Source organism: Ambystoma mexicanum, chromosome 9 (genome assembly GCF_040938575.1).
Source record: "Ambystoma mexicanum isolate Mex_15411 chromosome 9, UKY_AmexF1_1, whole genome shotgun sequence".
NCBI classification, from domain to species: domain Eukaryota; kingdom Metazoa; phylum Chordata; class Amphibia; order Caudata; family Ambystomatidae; genus Ambystoma; species Ambystoma mexicanum.
The window spans coordinates 1,054,604,081-1,054,617,986 of NC_090931.1; the positions used below are offsets into that span (position 1 = coordinate 1,054,604,081).

Here is a 13,906-nt window from a genome sequence, read left to right on the forward strand (position 1 = left end):
AAACATGCCCAATCAATAGCAGCCGTGTTAAATGATCACAGACTTACTCAAAAAGTCCTCTCGCCTACCCACATTAAAGGAAGGACCCTCGACTGGGTATCCAATCTAAACAGCAATATCGCCATTACTAATATTGTCCCGCAACCCAGGACAGATCACCACTTAAAAACCTTTTCCGCCACATTAGATCTCCTCAGCCCCAAAACCACTAGCATGGCACCCCCTCCTCCCTACCAGAAGCAATAAGGACATTACTGCGGAAAACTCATCCCCCTCCTCCTTCCCTCTATTAATGGACTGGAAAGCAATACCGACCCCGACACACCAGTAAATACCTACAACAACGCCATGACTAAACCATTGGACACTATCGCACCAGTTAAACTGCGCAAAGGCAGACAGGAAGCGCACTTGAATGCTTGGTTCACTCCCCAACTCAAAGCTCTAAGATTACAAAAAAGAAAGCTCAAAACTATCTGGCGCAGCTCCCCTACCGACGCTAATAAAGACAATCTAACTGAACTATCCAAACTTTATAAAAAAGAAATAACCAATACTAAAAAGAATATTTTTAATGGCAGAATCGCAAAAGCCAAATCTAACACTAAGGAACTCTTCTCCATCCTTCGTGAAATGGAATCCCCAATCCAACCGATAGACAATGCCCCTAAGGACAAGGTATGGTGCACCAAGATACAAAATGCTTTATCGAATAAAATCTCCTCTCTCCAACTCAAAATAGCTAACAAAAAGGCCACATTGCCCCTCTCTGACCAACAAATACCTCAACCTACTGAGACCAGGACAATCCCACCCTTCAGTTTTATCTCCATAATTGACACAGAAAAAGTCATACTCTGCCTCAAACCTTCAAACTGCAAGGGCGACAGCTGGCCAGCGCAAATAATAAAGGATGCAGCTGGGGACCTAGCCCCCTTTATCTCAAAGCTCATAACTCCTCCTTTAAATCAAACACTGTACCCACCAATCTGAAAGAATCCTCGATTCCACCATCCCAACCAACTACAGACCCATCACTACCGTGCCTTTCTTACTTAAAATCCTTGACAGAGTTGCCTACCTACAAATTCAGGACTATCTGGAAAACAATTAGCTGCTAGGCTCACGGCAATCTGGCTTCCGCCCCCTCCATGGCACTGAAACAGCCTTGTTAGACCTCAAGACACAAATCGAGGAGCTGAAGGATAATGGAAAAACAGCTCTGCTACTTCTACTGGACTTGTTGGCAGCCTTCAATCTGGTGGATCATGCAGTCTTATGCAACCACCTCAGACTTGCCGCCAACTTCACTGAGGAGGCCATAGCCTGGGTCCAATCCTTTCTAGCTAACCGTACTATGAGAGTCTTCTCCACCTCAGCTGCCGCTGACCCCATCAAAATAACCTGCGGTGTCCCACAGGGATCCTGTGTCTCACCTACCATGCATAACATTTTCACCAAACCGTTGTTCGACAAGTTGGATAGACTGGGCGTCACCTACACTAACTATGCAGATGACACCCAGATCCTCATACCCCTTTCAGGCAACTTCGAAGCGGACCCGACCTTGGTGAACAAGATATACATCCTCATTCAGGCATGGATGGCATCACATGGCCTCTGCCTGAATGACGATAAAACTGAGATACTGATCCTAGGCTCTGAAGCTAACCTTAAAAAACTAAGCCCAAACTATGCATCCTTCAACATTGATAACAATATTATCAAGGTGATGCATGTGGTTAAAACCTTAGGATACTATCTGGACTCCTCTCTCACCCTCAAGAAGCAAGTCAACTCCCTTGCCTCCACAACAGGCTATACCTGCAAACTAATCCGAGCCTCTAGACCGTTTCTCTCTAGTGCTAGCTGTATTACCCTAGCCAACGCTCTCATAATGTCTAGACTAGATTACTGCAACGCCCTGTATTCAGGAGCCAACAAGCATATAACAGAAAAAATTCAAAGACTGCAAAACAACACCTTGAGAGCAGCGTTGAATATCCTTAACAGAGAGCACATCACTAAATTCAGAAAAGAGGCTCACTGGTTAAAAATAAAGGATAGAATCTTCCTTAAAACAGTTCCTCTCAACTCCAAATGCCTGAACAATCTAGCACCGCCCTACTTGTTGGAAAAAATCACTAGAAGAACAGCCACCCGACCCACAAGATCTGCCAACACATCTATGCTTGAGATTCCCAGATTCAAACGATCTACAGCTGGAGGAACCAGCTTCCCATTTAAAACCGCGCAATCTTGGAATATGCTCCCACTTGACCTCAGACTGGAACAACCATACCCCAAATTTAGACACAAGGTACTCAAATGGCTGCGCACTAATGATTCATAACCAGATCTACCTTATCCCCAACTACTACATACCCCTAGACATGACTACCGCATCCCCTGTTCCCGACCAGCGTCACTACTATACACTCCCTGTATGCATACATGCCCATAAAACATCTGCATTGATTTGTACTGTATTGTATGTAGGTATGTACATGTATGTGCTCCTTGACACACATATGACATGCTCTGGATTGCTTGTATGTATGTATATATCTGCACATGCCTGTGATATGCAATGTAACTAAGCTATAAGTCTACTTGTACTGCTGCGCCGGCTACCTAAGGGTTTGGTGCACATTATCAAATAAAGAAAGAAACAAACAAACAAACAAACCTTTCAATGGTCACAATACTTTGTTTGAAATGTGAAACTCCGCTCTGCAGTGGGCGCAGTTTCAGAGCGCTTTTCAGGCCACCGTCAAGAAGCATGAGAAATACTGCCACCAACCTTAGATTTAAGGCATGCCCAACATCTTCCCCTGTCCACCTGCCCCTCCATATCTGTGGTTGGTGCCCCTTCCCTCCCTTCCCCACCTTCCCTCTCCTACAGAATAATAAAAAAAAAATATATATATATATATATATATATATATATGATACATTACTCACCGTAATCGTATTTCTGATGCTTGTATCTGCTTAGATTCACATGCTGTACATAGGCCGACATCTAGTGGAAGCTGCGGAGTATTACAGTTTGTTTTTCGAAACTCGAAAATGGGCGTCGACACAGGGCGTGCCAGTAATACTATCCCTAGTGTGACGTCCACTGTACCCAAGATCCCTCACGCGTCTAGGATCCTCAGATTGTATTTTTTCTGACATGAGGTAGCATGAGGAGTAGCGTGAGTACAGATAACCCAAGCAGATAGATAGAAAAGGTAAAACTACAAGCAACCATGCACCTTCTCTCAGAGGGGAGGAAGGGTGGGTCGCATGTGAATCTAAGCAGATACAAGCATCAGAAATACGATTACGGTGAGTAATGTATCCCTTCTGAGGCTTGTGGAATCTGCTTAGATCATATGCTGTGCATAGATTAGCGAGCAGTACCTGAAGGAGGTGGGATGTGAGAAGGGTAATGAGCAAATAAGTGTCTTAGAACCGCTTGTCCCACTTGTGTATCTGCCTTGGAATGGGTGTCAATGCAGTAATGCTGAGTAAAAGTGTGAATAGAGCTCCAAGTAGCTGCTTTGCAAATGGTGTCAAGGGGTACATTTGCAATGAAAGCCAGAGTGACCTCAATGCCTCTTGTAGAGTGGGCTCTTGGCGTGAAAGGCAGAGTTCTTTCAGAGAGTGAGTAACACAGCTGGATACAGTTAATAATCCACTTCGAGATGGCACCTTTAGTGACGCGAACCCCCTCTCTGCCTGTAGCTACGGAGACAAACAGTTGATCTGTTTTCCCTAGCGGTCTGGTTTTATTTACATAGTAGAGGACCGCCCTACGCACATCTAGGGTGTGTAGTTTCACCTCAGCCGAGCTTTGAGGGTCCTGGAACAAATCCGGAAGCTCGATGGACTGGTTTACGTTGAATTTAGATATAAATTTAGGTGAGAACCTAGGGTGTGTGCGTAAAACCAGTTTGTCTTTATGGACTGTAAAAAAGGGATCCTGCACTGACAGAGCCTGAATTTCACTGACCCTTCTTATAGAAGTAATAGCTACTAAGAAGGCCGTTTTATAAGTCAGGTGTTTGAGACTGCTTTTATGCATGGGCTCGAAAGGGGGTCCCATGAATTTAGATAGCACCACATTAAGGTCCCACCCTGGTGGTGGGTTTGAAATAGGAGGGTGAAGTCTCTTTACTCCTTCCATGAAGGCTTTAACTACTGGTACTTTCCACCACGAGACCTTGTTATGGGAAGTGGTGTATGCTGACAGGGCTGCCAGGTGTACTTTCAGTGAGTTAAAAACCAATCCTGCGTCCAGCAGGTGGAGCATGTATGTAACAATAGTGGAAGGAGTGCAATCAACTGGGTTGATTTGTCTACTCTGGCACCAGATAACCAATCTCTTCCACTTGTCAAAGTAACAGTGCCTTGTGTTTGGTTTCCTAGATTCCTTTAGGATGTCCATACACCTCTGTGGTAAATTGAGATGTCCGAACTCTATGACCTCAGGAGCCATGCTGCCAGGTTCATTGAGTTGGGTTGCTGGTGCACTGTTTGACCTTGGTGTTGGGACAGTAGGTTGTACCAGGCTGGAAGTGTGATGGGCTCACACACCGCCATCCTGCGTAGGTGTGGGAACCACGGTTGTCTTGCCCACATGGGAGCAACTAGGACGAGCGTCATCGACTCTCTGTTCATCTTGTTCACCACCTTCCTGATGAGAGGAGTTGGTGGAAAAGCGTACGCAAACATCCCTGACCAGTTCATCCACAGGGCGTTCCCCTGGGAGTCTGGTTGGGGGAACCTGGATGCAAATCCTGGGCATTGTCTGTTTTCGCTTGTGGCGAATAAGTCTATAGTGGGGAAACCCCACTGAGAGAAGATATCTTCTACGACCTCTCTGTGTAGAACCCATTTGTGTTCCTCTGGGAGGGAGTCTCTGCTCAGAGCATCCGCTAGGGAATTGAGCTCCCGTGGAACATGTTGTGATGACAGGAATATGTTCTGTCTGAGTGCCCATTTCCAGATTTTCTGGGCAAGCTTGGACAGATTTGGCGAACGAGTCCCTCCTTGCTTGTTCAGGTAGAACATGGCTGTTGTGCTGTCTGTCCGGATTTGCACTGACAGGTTTAGTAGGTGGGGCTCGAACGCTTGAAGCGCTCTGAATACTGCCAGAAGCTCTAGCAGGTTGATGTGGTGTTGGCCACTGAGGGAGACCAGTGACCCTGAGCTGTGTGGTGGAGATGGTGAGCTCCCCACCCCGTCAGACATGCATCGGTAGTGACTACTGCCTGTACTTCGGGATCGTAAAAGGGTTTTCCCTGTGCAAGATTCTCTCTTGTCCACCAGTGAAGGCTTTGTACTAGTGTTGGCGAAACGACCACTAGATCGTCCCACTGACCACTTGCCTGAGACCACTGTTTCGCCAACCATTCCTGCATGGGACGCATGGGCAGGCGCACGTGGGGGACCAGGTAAACACATGACGCCATCATGCCCAGTAAACGCATTGCTTTGCGTACCGTTATTTGGTGACCGGACTGATATTGCAGAATTTGCAGTAGTATATTCCGAATTCTTTCCTCTGAAGGAAAGGTCAACCCCTCTAGAGTATCTAGGATTGCTCCTAGGAACTGTTTGGAGGTGCTGGGCACCAGGCTTGACTTTTTCTCGATTGAGAAGCCTAATTCGTGGAAGAGGTTGATAGTCCTTTGAATGTTTGTCCTGCAAATTACTGGGGTTTCCCCCGTTATGAGCCAGTCGTCCAGATAAGGGTACACCGGGATTGCCTCCCTGCGTAGGTGTGCAGCCGCCACCGCCAGTACCTTGGTGAATACCCTTGGTGCCGAAGCTATCCCGAAGGGCAGTACCTTGAATTGGTAGTGCCGACTGTCCACCTTGAAGCGCAAGTACCTTCTGTGCGCTGGGAACATGGAAATATGAAAATAGGCATCTTTCATATCCAAGGGTGCCATGTAATCCCCCTTTTTTAGGAGGGGGATTACCTCTTGTAGCGTAGTCATACAAAACTTTTGGGGCTTGACATACTTGTTGGCAGGCCGTAAGTCCAATACTGGGCGCATTGTCAAATCTTTTTTTGGCACAAGGAAGTAAGTTGAATAAATACCCTTGTTTACCTGGTGTCCCGGGACAAGTTCTATCGCGTCCTTTTCTAGCAGAATGGCGATCTCCTCGAGGAGAATCTTCTGATGTTCTAAAGAGTGTACTCTTTGTCGTGGAGGATGGTTATATACAGTACCCTGAAGATACTGTTGACAGCACCCATCTGTCTGATGTGATCCCTTCCCAAGCCTGGGTGAAGTTGGAAATGCGTCCCCCTACTGGGGTTGCGTGAGAAGGGACCCTGAACTGAGCGTCACTGCTTTGGTGGAGGCGTGCCGCCTCCTTTGCTGGGGCTGCCTCTGCCTTTACCACGTCCTCTCCTATTACCCCTGCCGTAACCCTGGGTAGACTGTTGGCTGTTGTTCCACTGTGTACCCTGCCCCTGGGAATAGTTAGATCCTCTCTGGGAATTTTGGCCGCGTGGGCGACGAAAATTACTATTCCCTCTCTGGTTAGTGGGTTTATTGGTTAACTGGCCAAGGGACTTGAGTGTCTCGTATTCGTCCTTGGCATTCTTCAGTGCGTCCTCGACCACCTTACCAAACAACAGATCGGCTTCCACCGGTTTGTCCAATAATGATGCCTGGGTTTCTGCCTTAAAACCAGACTGCCGTAACCACGCATGTCTCTTGATAACTGTACCTTCTGCTATCAATCTGCCTGCGTTGTCCGCAGCGTCAAAGGTTGCTTTTAAAATGCAACAAGACACGGTTCTACCCTCTGCGGAAATACGAGCTAACTGGCCCTTTAAGGGTTCCGGAGCAGAGGCTATGAGTGCCGCGACTTCTTCCCACTGATGGCAGTTGTAGCTGGCCAACAGGGTGGTGGAGTTTGCAATCCTTGCCTGATAGGCGGACGTTGAGGCCACTTTCCTGCTGAAACCATATAATTTTTTGCTCTCCTTGTCTGGAGGAGCTTCAGATGATAAGGGAGTTCCAGCCCTCTTACGAGTGTTCTGGTTTCAGATGTCCTCTTATACAGAGAGGGTCAGACTGGGCTGCCCTGAAAAGTTTTTCAACTCTGGGATTGACTGCTCTGGTGAGGTTTGGGTTCACCAGGGACGGGTCTATTCTCCGCTGAATAGACTTGAGGATAGGGATGGTCTGGGCAACAGGCCTCCTTTCTCCCACTAACTCTTCTGCGAAGCCCCTCTCCTCCTGGACACCGTGGGTGTCAATATGGAAGTGTTCTGCTGCACGTGCGAGAACCTCGTTCAGGAGGGGTTGCTTATCGACAGGGGAGTCGGTAACCGGGGCTTCCTTCTCTACCGGGGAATCTACTCTGTAGGTTTCAGGGTCTTCCTCTTCCTCTTCTTGGTCCTCATCGTCCCCATAGTAGCCCGACCCGGTTTGCTCTTCTACCATGGCCAAATCTTGGTCCTCACCAAAGGAAGTCTCTCCTTGATACAGTGAGTATGGCCGTGAGTATGGTTGTACCTCGAAGGGGTCTGTAGACCTCATCGGTGTCTCAAACCGGGGCTTCTTACTCGGGGGATAGGATCATTAGAGCCTGAGGGTGTAGCCCCTTGTGGATCATAAGAAAGGAAGTGGTCAGGATTTTTATCGTAAAAGTCTGCCAAGGAAGACATCCTTGACATGACCCTATCTATGTCATCACTGGACCATTTTTTGGAACTGGGAATGACTCTCAGAAAGTTTTGGAGATTTATCTTGAGTAGATTTGCTCTTTGAAATATCAGCAGACCTGGTCTTGTCTGCCTGTTTAGGAGGAGAGGAGTGTTTTACAGGTGTGGAAGAGTGCAGAGGCTGCTTCTTCTGCTGTTTTGCCCCCTCCCCGTGAGTGGAAAAGTGTTTTCCCTGTCCCTTTGTGGCTCCGGAGGTTTTCGACACCTGGCGTCGAGGATTGGGGGTAGAGTCCCTGTCCTTCGAACGTGGGGCCGTGCTGATCTTGTCTGCGGGCTCCGACTCCTGGAGTGCGGCCTGGGGGTGGAAGTCGTCTTCGTCTTCCGACGATCGAACTTCCGTTAGCCTAGGGAGCGAGGCACTCTTGGCAAGAGTGGATGATAGCCTGGAGTCATGCGGCGATCTCGATCTCGAACGCCCAGAGGACACCGATTCGGACCGTTCTGTTTGTGCCTCTTTCCGAGCACTCGACGTCGTCGAGTTTCGGTTGGACTTCGTGTGTTTAGTGTGGGTGGTGTGTGAAGCGCCTGTGTCGCCAGGGGTCTTCCCCATAGCCGCCCTGTCGGACGACCTTTCGAGGTCGGGGACCTGCGCTCGGCTGTCTTTCGACCCCGTAATGCCCTCGCCGTCCGAAACCACGGCGTCGCTGCCATCGCTGAAGGCACCCTCCGCTGCCATGGCCGCCTGCCTGGCGTGGTAGGCCCAACGCTTTGTCGAACGGTCCTTAAGTGTCTTAGGTTTAAACCTACTACACGCTCTGCAGTTCGCTTCGGGGTGGTCCCTCGGCAAGCAGAGATTGCACGTGGCGTGCCTGTCGACCCAAGGGTATTTGCGATTGCACTTGGGGCAGAATTGAAAAGGGGTACCCTCCATACGCACCTTGAGGCAGCGGGCTGTTAAGTGTAGGAAATGTATAAGGTGTACCTATATACCAATAGTGTAGAGTATGTCCAACCCCCCACTCTCCCTACTTGCAGGGCCGGGGCCAGAAGCCTTCCAAGGCCCGGGCCGAGGCCAGAGGCCTTTCGAGGCCCAAATCCGTCGTGCAGCAGCCGACGGTCGATTTCTTCTCCAGCCGACGTCGATTGTCGAAGTTCGACGTTGGGATGGGGAAGGATGTCAATAAATCAATATTTTAGCAAAAATATGGCTAAGGCCAGGGGACTCCGCAAAATGCTTCCGACCAGTATGGCGGAAAAAACAATCTGAGGATCCTAGACGCGTGAGGGATCTTGGGTACAGTGGACGTCACACTAGGGATAGTATTACTGGCACGCCCTGTGTCGACGCCCTTTTTCGAGTTTCGAAAAACAAACTGTAATACTCCGCAGCTTCCACTAGATGTCGGCCTATGCACAGCATGTGATCTAAGCAGATTCCACAATCCTCAGAAATATATATATAAAAAAGCCAGAAAGACAAAGAAAAGTTTCCTTTAGGACCCGCCTTTTTCAGTTAATAAAATAGAGCTAAAAACAAAAATCACAGGACTTTTTGCAGTTTGCATAGTCTTGGGACAGTAAGAAAGTCTGCAGACACCTGGAAAATTCCAGGCGTGGGGTGGAAAATCAAAATCAATTAACTTGTTTTTCGTTAAAAAAAATTGCAGCTCTTAAAAGGATCTTTTTTAAAAAAAAATGTCGGGGTTTTATATACTGAACTAACAAATGTTCTAGTGAACTTAATTCTCTTTTCTAACCGTCCCAAAAACTTTACACATTTTTTTTTCTGTTTTGGTTTTTTATATACTACAACTACTAAAATAATACTTCATGACATATTTCACGTGTTTACAAAAATGGTGTCAGTGCATTTTGCATATTCAAAAGAAAAATCTGACTTCCGACATCAGTCAAATGCATTCCATCTCTCGAAAAATATTTACGTCATCCAACTTGATATTTTCGCTGTCAAAAGATGTAATTCCTAGAGCATATAAAAAAGCACATACACCTTTATTGACATACTATCTAGCTTCTTCCATTTGAAGACAAAAAAAGTCTGGGCATCTCCATATTTGGCTTTGATTGATTTCGGAAAAAAATATCTTCGCAGCTGGAAACAGTTCCATTAGGCTTCTGAACATATCCTTCATGGCAAGCTGCAAAGATCCTGCAGTCACATAGCCCAAACTGTTGACTCCACAATGCACAATAATAATATCTGGATGTTTAAAGTGAGCCATACTCTCACAGAATGGTAATAAAGTTACCCAGTTTAAGCCACAATCTGCATACCACGATACTTCCACTTCGCCAAATCCAATAGTAGCATAGATGCCACAAGATTCAGTATAAATCTTTAATAAATGGATCCAAGAATCTCCCACCATCCACACACTCTGCTTCCTCACAGCCATCTTCACTACACACAACAAAGAAAAAACATCATACCCTGTACTCCTGTACACTTCAACTCCTCCTCCAGACCCACAAAACCTGATTGTCTAGTCCCCCAATGTCCTCTTTCCATGCCAGACATCCTTAAAAGACCCAGATGGCACGTGCAGGTCAGCGGACTAACACAGTGTCCCCAAACACAGTCGCACAGGGCAGACCTTCTACCTACATTGGCCTCAACCATCACAATACAATGAAACCATATAACAAAAACGTAAAGTACACCTTCAAATAACAAAACTCACCCTGAACCGCCCCACTACTCCTGTAGTCCGCAGAGAGTAAAGATGACCGTGGACTCGGCACCGGAAACACTTTTATTCACCTATAAAAATATCTCACTACCAACTTTCTTTCACTCCATCACTCCACCACCCTTTCCAGACCCTTTTTTTTGGCCACAAAATAACCCTAAATGTGTTTTATAGACTTTTTGCTCACTGCTCTGTTCCTGGATTTCAGCGGCTATCCACGGATCCAATATTGCCACTGTTTCCAAAAATCGGACGCACATCACGTTTTTGAACATCCAATCAGCGTGCGTCTTCATTGTCCGCAGACACCAAGCTACCGTATGATTGGTCCAGAGGTGTCTGTGGACTCCGAATCAGGAATCCACGGACCAGACCCAGATATTACACATTTTTTTGCCCTACTTTTTGGCATTTTTTAAAAAAAAAAAAAAACTACTGGACGGATTTACATCAAATTTACAAAAGCATGCTTTCGGGACCAAGCCCCCGCCCCTGGCACAAGTTTGGTGAAAATCCATCCAGCCGTTTGAGCTGTAGGCATGAGTAAAACATTTTTTCCATCGTGTCTATGAGGATTTCGAACATTTTGGGACCTCCCCTATAACTTTGCCCCCCTCTGGAAACCGCATCAAATTTCGCAAAATCATTCCGAGGTTGTCATATATTTTTTGGAAAACTTTGGTGAGGATTTGTCCAACGGTGCCAAAGTTAAAGCCGCCCAAAAACTGCTCTTTCTATTGAGCAACTTAACCATAACTACAGGGCTGCTACTGCAGGACCTGTAATACATATATATACACACACTGTGAAGGCATCATGACGTAGACAGAGACAGCAGTTCAAGTTTTAACTCACACAGTTTTATTAACTTAAATGTCAGGATGGAGTAAGGCTTTACTTGCCCAATGCTAGGGTCGGATTTCCCTACCTAAAGAAAACTAAGGATAGTCTGCGTCCGGAAGTCCAAATCAAAAGTCAGTCTGTGTCCAAAACCTCTACTTTCCCTCACTAGTAACTGCAGGCAATGGGTAGGGATGTTCAAAATAAAGTTCCAAGCTTCTTCTGATTTTTGGCTTGCAATCAGCTTACCCTTCCCCCAAATTCAAAACAATTCACAAAGCATCGGGGTTTGCTTCCCCGAGAGTTCAAATCTTCCAGCTCTTCAAAACCAACACAATTACTAGGACACTTCCCAGCTCTCTTGTCATGACTACTTTTCACTAGTTAAAAAAATAACTCTGTTTCTTGAGCGACTGTGGCAAAATCCAAGCTTCTTTATAGTTACTTTCATTGGCTTATTCCAAAAGGAGGGTACTCGGTCTAGGCGCAGTTGTCGGACCACACAGTCCACCCATTACAGGTCATGTAATCGATATCCCTTCTTGCTTTGTATCAACAAATGTCAACTGCTTTCCTCTGAGAGTGAAGTTTGTTCCTTTCATCAGGATTATTCTCTTCCAACACTTTTTCATGGCTTGTTGGCCACCATTCACTTTATTACACTATCTGTACTCTTCTGGTGCTTGTCAACACAGGTTTCCTCCTAAACTGCAATTTCTTGAACACTTTGAGCTTGTGTCAATACTTGCTTCTCCCCTCCTAAACCTCTTAGGATTCCATTGGCTTTGCCCACACTTGTATCCCACACAAGTCATTCTGTGGTATTTACCACTTGTGCCATCTTGCTTTCATTCCATTCAAACATGCTCATAACTTGTTTTGGTTCTGTGTGGCATTCAGAAAGGTTTTTAATGTCTGTTAAAGTTGTTCAGTATTCAAAATCATCTGTTTAGGCATTCAAAAGTGTTTGCAATTACTTTCAGTTCGTTCGAGATTTAAAAGCACTTGTTTCAGAATTCAAGAGTGCTTAGGACAACTTTCAGTTTGTTCAATATTCCCAAAATGCCTGCTTCAGGTTCCTGGAGCGCCCCGGTATGAGTGTTCCCCGTTTCCACTCACCGGATTCATGCGGCAGCTCCCGGCGGCTTGATATCATTCCTTATTTGGCGTTCAGGCTCCAATGCCTCCGCACTTCCCACGCAGAGGTCGGAGAGGGCATTGCTCGCTCTCCTGGCGGTCCACGACTATCACAGTGCTTCAGCACCTCCCAGCTCCTGCTGCTTGCACCTGACATGGAGGGTGTGCAGGATATCCAGACCCTCCCTTGGCCTGCCTCGGCCCTGGAGTCCCTTGTCCCTGCTCAACACGGCTTCCAACACCTGTGTGTACTGCTCCTGTCTCTCCGGTCTGCCTCTCTCCAGCTCTAGCGGCTCCAGCCTGCTATCTCTCTGCTCTCATGCTGTGTAGCCCGCTATTTTATGTCCATTAGACTTACTAAATGTCCACAGTTAAGGGTCATTTAGTCCAATTGCCTGACCAGAGTTAACGGGGCATGCCTGGTTGTTCTATCTGAAATCCTCCATAGCCCTCTTCTCCGTCTCAGTACCAGAGTGATGTTTCGGGAGGTTTATATTAAACGTAATGCTAACAACTCTGTGTTGTCTCCACCTCATCTTGGTACTTGGCTGATATTGGTCTGCATTACCAACATGAGGCTGATATGTGTTTATCTCACCCAAATGAGAATGTGTCTTCTTAGTTGGTCTCTTCCTCGTCCCAGTGTTAAAGTGGTATTTTTGGGGGACGTTTTGTGGGGATAAAAAGGAAAAGGGCTGACAGAAGCCTATAAAGGCTTTAGGGACAGACGGTACATTCTGAAACGGGAATGGGGGATACCGCCTCACCTAAGGATGTCCTCCCCCTATGCCCCAAGTTCCCTCCACCCAGGTGATCCTCCCTCGCACCCCCCCCCCCACCCCTGGGTAGGGATCCAAAAGCAATGGCTTTTCCCTGGCCACCTGAGAGGAGGATTCTGGGGAAAAAGAAGTGAGGACGCCCTCTGGTTCCTCACAACACACACAAACGTGTGCATCTATACAAACATCTAGTTGTACATTTAACACAAAGATATGTGTGTGTGTGCGCATGCACGGATGTGGGGGTCCATCCTGAGGTGCACAGCATCATCACTGTGTTTTTCAATGGCAATTCTGGTATATGCTGGGCACTGGATGTGCTGCAGGAATGAACTGGGCACAGCTAAAATTAAAATCTTTTACGGTTGAAATTCTGGCAATATTGTTCACAGGCATCATGGTTGTTCTTACAGTGGAATCTTGGCCTATATTGGACACCGCACGAAAATGTTTAGTAGCAATACTGTATTATATAATGTGGGCAAAGGCAGCCTAAACATCTGCTTGACAGTGGCTGTACATATCCTGCAGCCATGGGAATCATGAAGCGTGTTTTACAGAGGCAGTGCTGGCATATATTCTGAGGCTAATTTTCTCTGGGTTTTCACACTGTGGAGGAATGGACCCAGATCTAGGATTTGCATCTGACTCCATGTCAGGAAGAACATCCTACTACATGTTACATTTTGCTTTTACTTCATTTAATTTCAGTCCATTTTGTTCAATTTAAGTCACCCAACATACAACTTGCAGCAGGCAAT

General features: G+C 46.7%; 1 protein-coding gene across 3 annotated transcripts in view; it reads right to left on the bottom strand.

The window, feature by feature from the left end:
* The window catches only part of TANK (TRAF family member associated NFKB activator), a 909,733-nt gene that overhangs the window by 280,884 nt on the left and 614,943 nt on the right, over positions 1-13,906 (bottom strand). The window lies entirely within an intron of this gene.